The sequence below is a fragment of the Rattus norvegicus genome, chromosome 7, assembly GCF_036323735.1.
Source record: "Rattus norvegicus strain BN/NHsdMcwi chromosome 7, GRCr8, whole genome shotgun sequence".
Lineage (NCBI taxonomy): Eukaryota > Metazoa > Chordata > Mammalia > Rodentia > Muridae > Rattus > Rattus norvegicus.
In genome coordinates, this window is record NC_086025.1 from 40,182,081 (window position 1) to 40,195,100 (window position 13,020).

A 13,020-nucleotide genomic window follows, 5' to 3' on the forward strand; every position below is an offset into this window, starting at 1 on the left:
CAATTAGACAGGGTGGATGAAGCAAAGAAGTGCAGACTGACAGGAGCCGGATGTAGATCGCTCCTGAGAGACACAGCCAGAATACAGCAAATACAGAGGCGAATGCCAGCAGCAAAGCACTGAACTGAGAATAGGTCCCCTATTGAAGGAATCAGAGAAAGAACTGGAAGAGCTTGAAGGGGCTCGAGACCCCAAAAGTACAACAATGCCAAGCAACCAGAGCTTCCAGGGACTAAGCCACTACCTAAAGACTATACATGGACTGACCCTGGACTCTGACCCCATAGGTAGCAATGAATATCCTAGTAAGAGCAGCAGTGGAAGGGGAAGCCCTGGGTCCTGCTAAGACTGAACCCCCAGTGAACTAGTCTATGGGGGGAGGGCGGCAATGGGGGGAGGGTTGGGAGGGGAACACCCATAAGGAAGGGGAGGGGGGAGGGGGATGTTTGTCCGGAAACCGGGAAAGGGAATAACACTTGAAATGTATATAAGAAATACTCAAGTTAATAAAAAAAAAAGAAATGTAAATAGAAATATTCAATAAAAAATAAGTGTAATTAAAAAAAAAGTTGCTTGGTCATGGTGATTTAGCAAAGCAATAGAACCATAACAAACAAGGAAGGTGGTACAAGAAATAGGCTTCATCCCCCTTCTCTTGAAATATGCCCCACATAGTCCTTTACTAGTTTCCTGACTTCTATTTTTACTTCATTCAAATATATAGCATCCACAACTAAGGGGGAATATGTACCATTTTTTGCTTTTTGGTTTGAGTTATCTCATTAGAAATGACTATGCTGACAGGAGCCAGATATGAATGTCCCCTTAGAGACTCTGCCAGAGCCTTACTGATACAAGAGGATGCTTGCAGCTCACCATTGGACTGAGCTCAGGGACCCCAGTGGAGGAATTAGAGGAAAGACTAAAGGAGATGAAGGGAGTTGCAACCCCATAGGAAGAACAGCACTATCAAACAACCAGACCCCCCAGAGCTCCCAGGGACTAAACCACCAACCAATGAGTACACATGGAGGGACCCATGTTCCAGCCGCATATGTAGCAGAGGAAGGCATGTCTAGTATCAATAGGAGGAGAAACCCTTGGTGCTGTGAATGCTTGTTTCCGCATTGTAGGGGAATGCCTGGGAATTGAGGTGGGAGCGGGTGGGTGGGAATAAGTGGGTGGTAATGGGAACATCCCCATAGAAGCAGGGGGAGGGGGAGGGAGTATGGGAGAAGAGAGAAAGGGAATATCATTTGAAATGTAAATACATAGAATATCCAAGAAAAATAAAATTAAAAACAACAACAAAAACTAGTAAGTGAATTTTTTAAAAAGGTTTTAACAAATTACAAAATTAAGTATTCAAAAATCTAAGGAAGCCATTGAATTTAAGATTTTTGTTATCAAACCAACATGACTAATTCCCTTCTGTGTTTTATCTTTATATATTTTTGGAATATTAAAGACATTTACTTTTGGGGGGAGTTGTGCTTATTATTATTATTATAAGAATGCATGCAAAGTATTGGGATAGGGGATAACATTTGAAATGTAAATTAAAAATACAATAAAAATATTTATAAAGCTTACAATTAACTTGCACTATAGATTAAATGGCATTAGTAAAATATTATTTCCAATAAAAATGATTATGTAAATTGTATATAATTTTCTTTTTTATATGTTGAATTTTTTTATATTGACATGTATAATTTTCACATACTTTGAATTGTAGATCTCCAAATTCTTAGCTACAAAAGTAAATCTTCTATAATTTATACACACACCACACACACACACACACACACACACACACACACACACAATTTCACTATAGCACTTTCATGTAAAACAATGTATGTACTATCTTTTTTTAAATTAGATATTTTTTATTTACTTTTCACATGTTATAATCTTTCCTGGTTTCCCATCCATAAACCGCCTATGTCATCCCCCATCCCCTACTTCTATGAGGGTGTTCCCCCACCCATCCATCCACCCCTTCCCGCCTCCCTACCCTGATAGTCCCCTACACTGGGGGGTCCAGCATGGCAGGACCAATGAGAAAATATCATCCTGAGGCACACAACTCAATCACAAAAATCCCACGTGGGATGTGCTCAACGATAAGTGGAATTAGCATGACTATCTTATGATTTCAAGTACATCACATAATTAAGGTTCTTTCACACAGTTTTATGACATCTTTCCAAGATGTGCCAAAGGGATGAATTTGTTTGTATTCTTTATCCTGACACAGAACAAATCCCTGTCATCTGAAAGTGGTATAGTACAAGCAGTGGAATGTGCCTAATGATTTTGCCGATTGTAGCGTTTCATTAATTCACTGTCATCACTGTCAATGCTTCTTGATTCCTGATGGCTTTTCAAGCCGGAACCTCTTGGCCTGTGGTGCTGCTTCATATATTTGCTATAAGGTTTATTTTTTATTTTGTTTTAAGATGTTTTCTGAAATGTCTTAAAGGCTAACTTCTGTAACTATTTTCTATACAAAAATTTTACGATATGACTTTTTATTTCAAGTGATATATTTTTCTTTATCTGAATTCTCTTTGTGATTGAGGCATCTCAAGTTAATTTCGGAACAAAATCTTACTTTATATCTATGAAACTATTCATGGTATTTTCAAGTTTTTCACCTAGTATAGTAATTGATTATGAAATTATTTTCTTTATATTTATGGTGCGTGATTTGTTTTATTGTTTGAGTTTTTCCTGCAACACTTACAGAGACATACAGAGACACACATGGACACACACACACACACACACACACACACACACACACACACACACTCACACACAAGAGTAAGGACTACTGTCAGAAAACTTCCATTTAATATGACCCTCCTGAGTCCTAGAAATCCCTGATGTTAATAGTAGGATGGCTCCTAAAACGTAAAACTCTCTAAGAATTCTATTATACTCAGTTGCCTGATCAGTAAACAAAGTGTCTTGAGCTCAATCCGTATCCACATAAAATGTCTCCACTGAAGCCTTGTCAGTACAATGGTGTTTAGAGCGCTCTCTAGGGATGTGATTTGTGTTTGGTTAGGTTATAGTATTAGATAGTATTCCGATGTCATGGGAAAACCACACAATCCAAAGCAATGTAAGAATTTAGTTTGCCGAGGGTTCTAGAGTGCTAAGAGTCCATCATTGTGGGGAAGTACAGACACAAGCTGCAAACATGTTGGCTGGTTGAGGAGGCTAAAAGCTGTCATCATCAAATGCAATCATGAAACAGCTAGCAAGCAGTAAGTAGGGTGTGAGTATAAAGACTAACCACGCTCTGTGACATGCTTCCTCCTGCAAGGCTCCGTCTCCCAAAGATTTTACAACCTCCTCATATATTATCAACAGAAGAGTATCAAAATACCTGACCCTATGAGGCACAATTGTCATTCAAACAATCCCAGTCATAGCAAAAACTATTCTCAGCAATAAAAGAAATTCTGGGGGAAATTAACATCCCTGACCTCAAGCAGTATTACAGAGTGATAGTAATAAAAACTGTATGGTACTGGCACAGAGACAGGCAGATAGACCAGTGGAATAGAATTGAAGACCCTGAAATGAATGCACACACCTATGGTCACTTGATTTTGACAAAGGAGCCAAAACCATACAGTGGAAAAAAAGATAGCATTTTCAACAAATGGTGATGGTCAGCATGTAGAAGAATGCAAGCTGATCCATTCTTAACACCTTGTACAAAACTCAAGTTCAAGTAGATCAAGGACCTTCACATAAAAACCAGATACACTCAATAGAAGAGAAAGTGGGAAAGAGACTCAAATACATGGGCAAGGGGAAATTTCTTCAACAGAACACCAATGACACATTGTTCTAAGAAAAATAATCAACAAATAGGATCTCATAAAACTGGAAAGCTTCTGTAAGGCAAAGGACACTGTCCTTAGGATAAAACGGCAACCCACAGATTGGGAAAAGCCTACAGAATGGGGAAAAGTTGCAGTGGGGGGCTTGAAGGTGGATCTGGGAGAGAGGGGAGACATGTGCAATGGAGGCAGTCTGAGGAGAGAAGAGGGAGTAGAAACTGCAGTTGAAATGTAATATATGAGAGAAGAATAAACAAAAAGAAGTTAAGTGAAAGGCTTTTCAGGGTTGTACAAAGACAATCATCCATCCATTATGACAATCGAAGCCACATATTTAAAGGCATGAGGATCTTTAATGTCATCTCTATTTGAAATTATTTAAGGTCAGGGGTCTCTGTGTTTTTACTTACTCAGAAAAGCACTTACTGAACATTTACCTTTTCATGATTCTATTTCCTCAACATACATTTTTAAATTAAAGTACATTACAGACACATTTAGCAGTGTCATTCAGTGTTGCATGTGAAGGTACATTTTTCTTGTCTTTTATACACACAGGAAGCCAGCTCAAATCCAGTAAGTGGTATACATTTTTTTTCATGGGTCTGTAGCCTAGGCACTACAATAACATCAGGGGATATAGAGATGATATAAGATATTCACAATGTGGTACAAATGTAATAATTCAAATCACAGTAATTACAGGAAATCAAGCTACTGAAAAACCTATAACACATTTTATAAATCTTCCTCCCCTTGTCTGTTCTGATTATTAATGTGATTTTCTCCACAGATATAAGACTGCAGGCATCTTTTAGCAGTATATCTTTAGGTTTTCTTTGCTCATGCATTCCCTGTAGCTAAATGCCCGTCTAAATGTTAGTAAATCTCTGTTACCTCTTAATACATAAACACTGCACACCATTAGCAAGTATTATATATACAGTTGTGGAAACACAAGACCTACCCTAAAACAGTCTGGATAATATGATTTTGTGCTTCAACCTGTCATTAAAACAGAGAAAGCAGGAGAAAATGCTTGTAATCATAAAGCAAAAAATACCACAAAAGAAGATGGTTTGATTACATTGCTCTGAAGTAAAAATTATAGAAATTAAAGTTTTTCAAAAGTTTTCATTACTTGAAAATTTAATACAAAATATTTAAGCATTTATGACATATAGGAACATATGGTATCTGTAAATCTTCTATTTTACAAGAAGACAAATAGGGTTCATGTTTGTGATGACAGCACCATACTGGGATTTAAGAAAACTTCACTTTAAAATCAAGTAAAATTGTTCCAGGGAATAAAGAACTGAGGTTTAAAATTATCTTCCTGAGAAAGTTGTCAGGCTGGACCCATTTTTTTTCCTGGCTTCAATTTTACCCTCTGGCTAATCCCAGAATTCTAAATTTGCTCTAGCTTTTGAGGCAGCCAATTTAGCCATTTAGTTTAGATGAGAGTAAGCGAGGAATTTCATTTATGTATAAATATAAATGAGCATGAATGAGTTAAAAATACACTGTTCACTTTGGGACTGTAAGACGGTTGCTAAGTATCTAAAAATGAATAGATGTGAAGTCAAATATTTCCATTAATTATTATGAAACCAGAGTCAAGTAGTTTGTTTCTCAATAATGTAGCATCATAATTTTTTTAAATTTTATTTTTCTTGGATATTTTATGTATTTACATTTCAAATGGTAACCCTTTTCTCCCTTCTTCCATGCTTCTATGAGGATGCTCCCACTCCCACCCACCCACTCCCACCTCACTGCCCTGGCATTTCCCTACACTGGGAAACAAGCCTTCACAGGACCAAGGGCTTTCCCTCCTATTAATGCTGGACAATGCCATCCTCTGCTACATATGTGGCTGGAGTCATGTGTGCCTCCATGTGTATTCATTGGTTGGTGATTTATTCCCTGGGAGCTGTGGGGGGTCTGGTTTGTTGACATTGTTGTTCTTCCTATAGGGCTACAAACCCCTACAGCTCCTTCAGCCTCTTCTCTTAACATCTCCATTGGGGTCCCTGTGATCAGTCCATGGTTAACTGCAAGCATCCTTATCTGTATTATTAGGGCTCTGGGAGAACCTAAGCTAACTATAGCATAAACAACAACACTAGTTGCTATGAAGGCAGAAATCTACTTTCTCATTTATGTTGATGCCAACAAGTGTATAGGAATTAAAAATGAAGTTCTCCATGGGTCTCCTAGAGATCTGGATTATCCAATATTTAGTCTTTATATTTCCCTCAGTTTTTGTTTAACATTTCAGAATTACTCTAAAATCTTGTTCTTCAAATTTTACAATATGCTTTAGTTTATCTTTGGTTTCATGAAGAATTTAGGTCCCTTTTTAAGGTTCCTAAACATGTATGATACTATATATTTGACTTTGGATAAGTCAATTATTAAACTCTCAAATTCACTGGTTCCCTATTTGCTTGATGGGGACAGTTATAATACATGTGGCCCTTAAAGAAATTAGCCTTATAGTGTTTAGTAAGAAATACAAATATCAAACAACCAGACAACCCAGAGCTCCCAGAGACCAAACCACCAACCAAAGATTACACATGGAGCAATCCACGGCTCCGGCTGCATATGGAGCAGTGGATGGCCTTGTTGGATATCAATTGGAGAGGCCATTGGTCTTGTGAAGGCTTGATGCCCCAGTGTAGGGGATTGCCAGGACAGGGAGGTAGGAGGGAGTGGATGGATAGGTGGGGGAACACCCCCATAGAAACAGGGGAAGGGGGGATGTCATGGGGGTTTCTGGAGGGGAAACTTGGAAAGGGGATAACATTTGAATTGTAAATAAAGAAAATATCCAAAAAAGGAAAAGAAAAAAGAAGTGTAAAATTTAATAAAAAGCCATTACCTTAAAATTTATTAATGTCATTAATTAGTTTTTGACCACTTACTATGTAACATAATTATATTAGGTATTTGTGTACTTCACAAGCAGTATATAGGGTCAATGTGTCAATATTCACCAAACTATGTATAAACCAATTCTATGAATGTAATTAACGACTCAGTGGTAAAGAATATTTTAAAAGACCGACTATAGTTCAGTTCCCAGTACACACACACACACACACACACACACACACACACACATACACACAAACATACACATACACACATGTACATTTACACATACACATACACACATGCACACACAAACACAAATACACACACAATTAAAATTAGCAAAAGAATCTTTAATTAAAATAATACTAAATATATAATAAAAGTTAAACAAAATAATAAATTAACATCTGTTTGTTGTTGTTAAGACCACAGAGCTAGTAAATGTTAAAGTTTAGATTCAAACTGTTATAAAAAAATGGCATTTATCTCAGTGATGCATGAATGTTTTGACACAGGAAACTTAATAAATATGACATGTAATATTAACAAAATTAAGGATATTTACTCTCCATGGTGAAAATTTCAGAACCTTTCCTTTAAATAATAGAATAAAAATGACTGTTCTGACTAATGTGTGCTTGCAATTCTAACTAGAGAAAATTGGCAAGAAAAATATGTAAAAGGCATTCTATGGGATTGAGCCTAGGTGAGACTCCTACTAGCAAGGGATATAGACTCAAATGGCCACTGCCTGTTGCCAGGCAGGACTGCCAGTGGAAGAAAGGGGCCATCAACCCACCCACAAACCTTCAACCTAAAATTTGTATTGCTTACAAGATGCACAGGAATAAAGTTGGAAATGAGACTGAGGCAACAGTCAACCAATGACTGCCTCAACCTGAAACCTATCCCATGGGAGACAGCCAACCTCTGACACTCTTAATAATACTCTACTATGCTTGTAGGCAGGAGCCTAGCACAACTGGATCCTTAGAGGCTCCATCTAGCAGTGTGTGGAAACAGTAGAACCACAGCCAAACATCAGGCAGAACTCAAGGAGTCTTTGTAAGTCTCATGGATAGGACTTAGGAAGCCAGAGGGGTCAAGGATACCACAAGAAGACCTACAGAGTCAAGTAACCTAGACCATGAGGCCTCACAAAGCCTAAACCATCAACCAAAGAGCATGTTAAAATGAAATCAATGACATACTTACAAAGCAACAATAAAATCTTTCTATACAAATTTAGTTACAGAATTAATAAAACCTCTATACTGAAGAATATAGAACACATTAGAAACACAGCCAACTGAGGGCAGGTTTGAAAAATGGAAAGCTATTCCAAGCTAGCAGGCTATAAGTTATTTATTGCTAACATCTTCATACAGAACTTTTGGACAGATTCAAAGTCATTCTTTCAAAATTTCAAGGTTTTTTTCCACAGAAATATAATAAAATTATTAAATTTGCACAGAACCACAAAATGCTAAAGCTATCATGAGCTTAGAGAATGAAGCTTAAGGCATCAAGTTCTCAGATTCCAAAACTTATTAGAAAGCAATTGTCATAGAAACAGCAGAATGTTGAGATGGAGACAGACACAGGGGCCAATGACATGACAGAAAACTCAGAAGCAAACCCACACATTTATGGTTAGTGTCATTTTTGCACGAGTCCAAGGACTATATAACAAGGAATGGATAATGCTTTAAATAAATTGGAACTAGACCACTAAAAGAAAACAGGGAGAAAGTCTAAGACATGATTTAAAGGCAGACATTTAAAATGTTTATCTATCTATCTATCTATCTACCTACCTACCTATCTATCTATGTATCTATCCATCTATAATATCTATCAATCTAGATATCTTTATACCATTTATCTATTATTCTAACTATTCATATTTATCATTTACCTAGTATTCTTACCATCAAATAATCATCTAGCTAGCTAGCTAAAAATATGACATACAAATGACAAACATGTAAATGAGGAAATGAGTGGAATCATTAGCATTGAGGACAATGAAAACAAGGATGAAGTATCTACTTTAGTTAGATGGCTATCATCATAAACACAGAAGATAAAAAGCCATAATGTGGAGGAAATGGAACAATATACATGGTTAGGTGAATATAAATCAATACAATCTACTGTTTAAAACACTATAGAAACTCCTCACAAAACTAAAAGTAGAAATACTATTTGATATAGCAATCTCACTACTTAGCAATTATTTAAAGGAAATGAAGACAGTATACTAGACATATCTGCAAATCTGTATTATTGATACAAGATTATTCATAGTCACCAAGATACCTAAATAACAGTGCATATCAAAATGTGAATGGATAAAAACTATGTCATATTTACAAAAAGCAATATTGGTCAGTTAAATAGGTTAAAAGAAAACCCATTATTTGTGACAACATGAATGAAGTTGAAGGAAATCAGTGTAAGTAAAATAATATAGCATAAACAAGACAAAGGGAACATCATGTAGCACAAATATAGTATCTAGTAATGTTGATCTCATGATCATAGTAGAATCATAGTTACCAGAACTTAAGGTATTGAGAGTGAAGGGAAAGAGAAGCTACTGATCAAAGGCTACCAAGACAAGAAAAATGGGCAATGAGATCTACCAGATATCAAAGCCACCATAGAAAGTAATGATTCAGTATCTGCTTCAGAATAGTTAAGGGTATAAATGTTTTACTCTAAAAATTACAGGTTGGAGAGTAATTAACATACATTTTAATTAGCTGCATATATGTCACATGGTATATATATGCAAAGTAACATATTGTTCCTCAATTTTATAAAATCATGTTTTATCAATGAATATAATATTAAAAAGAATAAAATAACTTATAACAGGGAATATCAAGGATAGTGGTGACACAACCATCTATATACTATTTTTTAATAATCGAATCTGAAAATACCTTTTGTATTATATAAATTAATTAAAGAAAATAGTTGAAATAGCTACTCTTAAAAATGATTTAAACTGTGTTAGACAAATTGTGGCATGTATACTTATATGATGACCACACTGCTTCCTCTTAGGTCAGTGACAAATATTGAAGAGTAATTTCAGGACTCTTACTAATTCACTTAAAAGGAAAGAAAACAAAATGTGTCTTCAGAGACTTTCTAGGCAAGATAAGATATTAAACCCAAGAAAGAATTATCTGTGATAACAAAAGTAGGCTAAGAGAACAGTCAATTGTGCAAACAAACAAGTCGTAATAAATCTACAGTCTGTTAAACAGTCTGTAGGCCTTCAGTTCTAGAGGAAGAACCAAATGATCGATGACACATCACCTACACCTTTGGTTACCTTGGGTACAGATGTGGTCCAAACTTAGCCTTTTTGAAGCTTAAGGTAAAGATGTATTACATGTCATGTACATGTCAAACTAAATAAATAGGTATTTTATAAACATGGATTGATGAAAGCTAGGGTTTTTAGCCTTGTACTATTTATTAAAATTTATTCCATATCCAATATTCCATAGGTGTAACCATAATTTTCATTGAATATCTTCATTTATCTATTGAAATCTAGAAAGGAGTCCATAGTAATAATCAAAGCATTTAATACAATTTACAAAACTCATGACATTATACATGGTCATGACTGTAAAATTGAAAAAGAATGTTTTTTCTATAACTCATAGAGTGTTAATATAAAATAAATTAGAATTATAGAATCAATACTCAAATAGTACTATGATCTAATTTGAGGAAAATCAGAAAATTATAAAACAATGCTGGCGTACCATAGTTCTGAGATACTATTCCACATGGAGTTACTTAATCTGACTTATAGCAAATTTAATTTTGATTTCTCTCATTGGACAGGGGCTCAAATTCCTACTTTTAATTTTATTTCATTTTTTTCTTAAGAGAAAATAAGTTCTAATGTTCTAAAATCAAGAGGTAATGTTGGTTATGCAACACTAAAATTAATTGAATTATAGTTTTATACTATATATTATAAAATCTACAACTATGTATATATAAACAGTATACTATTCTATTTTATAACCCTGTATACTCTGTCACAAACAAGCTTTATCTCAGAAGGCTTGGTTTAAGAATGCATCCGTGACTATGTAGCTGCAGTTGGTCAGCCTGCTGAATTAAGCTATCTTCTGAATTACTGAATATGCACTTAGGAGCATGCTGAGTTCAGAGCAGCTCTTAAGACATTATGGGACTCAATGCAACAACAGGCAGCATTTTATCTTTACCTCTTCTTAACAAAGTAAGACAAAGTTAATATAGTAACTGTAAATTCCTTTACTAAATGTAAGTTAAATGAATGTCTTTCATGTAGAACGATTATTGTCCAGCCGATTCCTTAAAATCAAAAGCCTTAAAATAACCACAAGTTTATTATCCACTAATTAGAAACTCTATATGCATATAATATTCTCTCAAAATAATGAAGGAAGTTGCAAATATCTTGGATTGCAAAAACACATAAAACATCAAAACAAACATTTCACATGAGAGAGAAAAAACTAAAAACAATATTAAAAACAACTTTGCTGATAAAATTTATGTGCACTCGGTGTTCTTTCGTACATTCCCTGTCTCCACTGTGAACATTTCTTTGCCCATCTTATATTAGTTCATAGTCTAAATAACAGGTTGTTCACATGTAGTATTATGGGAGAATAATACACGAGAACAGTTTTGCATAGAGTTTTTCTTTCTAAATATCCAAGCCATGTAAATTAAATGCCTCTTTCTTCTAAGTATTTCTCTTCTCTAGTAAAGGTGTGTCTATTTAACAGGAAAAGGTTACCTATGCAGTTGATGAGCAATTTCATCACAATTGCTCCTATTTACTTCTAAGAACAGTGTTCTAGTAAAGTTATATATATATATATATATATATATATATATATATATATATATATATATATATATATATATAACAAGAAAGCTGTTTGAAAGTCCAGGTTTACTTTATTTAGGAAATACAATTTATTTCTATTAAAATACTCCTTAATATTTGAAGTTTTATAATTTTTAATTTTAGGTATATAGATGTTTTTGCTTGCATGTATGTCTGTGTATCACATGTGTGGCTGGTGCTTGAGGAGGACAGAAGAGGATTTTGAATATATTTGGAGTTACAGATAATTGTAAGTGTCCCAGTATATGCTGGGACTTGAATCCAGGGCAGTCACTATGCTTAACGGCTGACTTGTCCCTCAAGTCCCAATATTGAGTTGATATCCTTAATGGGCACAACTTGAAGTTGCCTTATCATGAAAAAATTGTAAATATTAAAACAAGAGAATGGATACACATACCATATACCTATACACTTGCCATAATCTACACATGCAATAAACTCATGTATGTGTATTATTGTTTATGTGTTTATTGTTACAAACTTACAAGAAAATTCGAGATGTCATGTTTTCTGACATACCCTTTTAATATGTCTCTCTATAGTCATTTCCAAATCTTAATGAAATGCAAAGCACAACAAACCCCCTCTAAATCATGTTATTAATGATGTGTGTGTTTTAAGATCTCTTATGTGAAAGATAGAGAAGTCAATAGTTACTTTCCATTCAAAAATATATGCCTTTTGCCCATTATAAATGATTATTGGAGAGTACTGGTAGAATAAACTGTAAAAATGTTAGGTCTACAAAGAGGTATGAAACTGGTAAGTCACATTGTATTCTGATTAATAATACAAGCCTACCAGTCTTCTGAATGCTGAAATCAGAAATGTAACCCATTAGATATGGGAGCCCTCAGTTCTAAAAGTTACAGAGAAACCTTTCCCTATTGACTACATAGAAACTGGAGGATATATCTATATTGTCTTGCCTGTTAATAACAGATTTGTGTAGTTTGAGGGAATGGATTTTAAATAATAGAGTATATTTGTACTGTTTAATAAATTTGAACATACTAAACCTAAGCATATCAGAGTGTCTTTTTAGCATGTGAAAAACCTCATTAGTTCAAGCTAATATAATTTGCACCTGTAAAAATTTTATATCAACTTGAAAGTGACTGATGAAGTAATATTACTGGCATATTTATGCAAAAAGTAAAGGGCACTTAAAATCTAGATAACACAAATGAAAAAACAGAGTAATATATTTGATGGTAAACAGGGCTTTTAGTTTGATATATAGATTTAATTTTTATTCAAAGCGAATTAGCATATATAACCTGCATGTGTGCACTGTATGTCTTACAAGGACTGAAAATATATTAA

The 13,020-nt window shown here is 34.7% G+C and overlaps 1 protein-coding gene across 1 annotated transcript in view; it reads right to left on the minus strand.

The window, feature by feature from the left end:
- LOC120093145 (leucine-rich repeat and IQ domain-containing protein 1-like) overlaps positions 1–13,020 on the minus strand; it is a 125,601-nt gene that overhangs the window by 103,931 nt on the left and 8,650 nt on the right. The gene's annotated exons all lie outside the window — the stretch shown is intronic.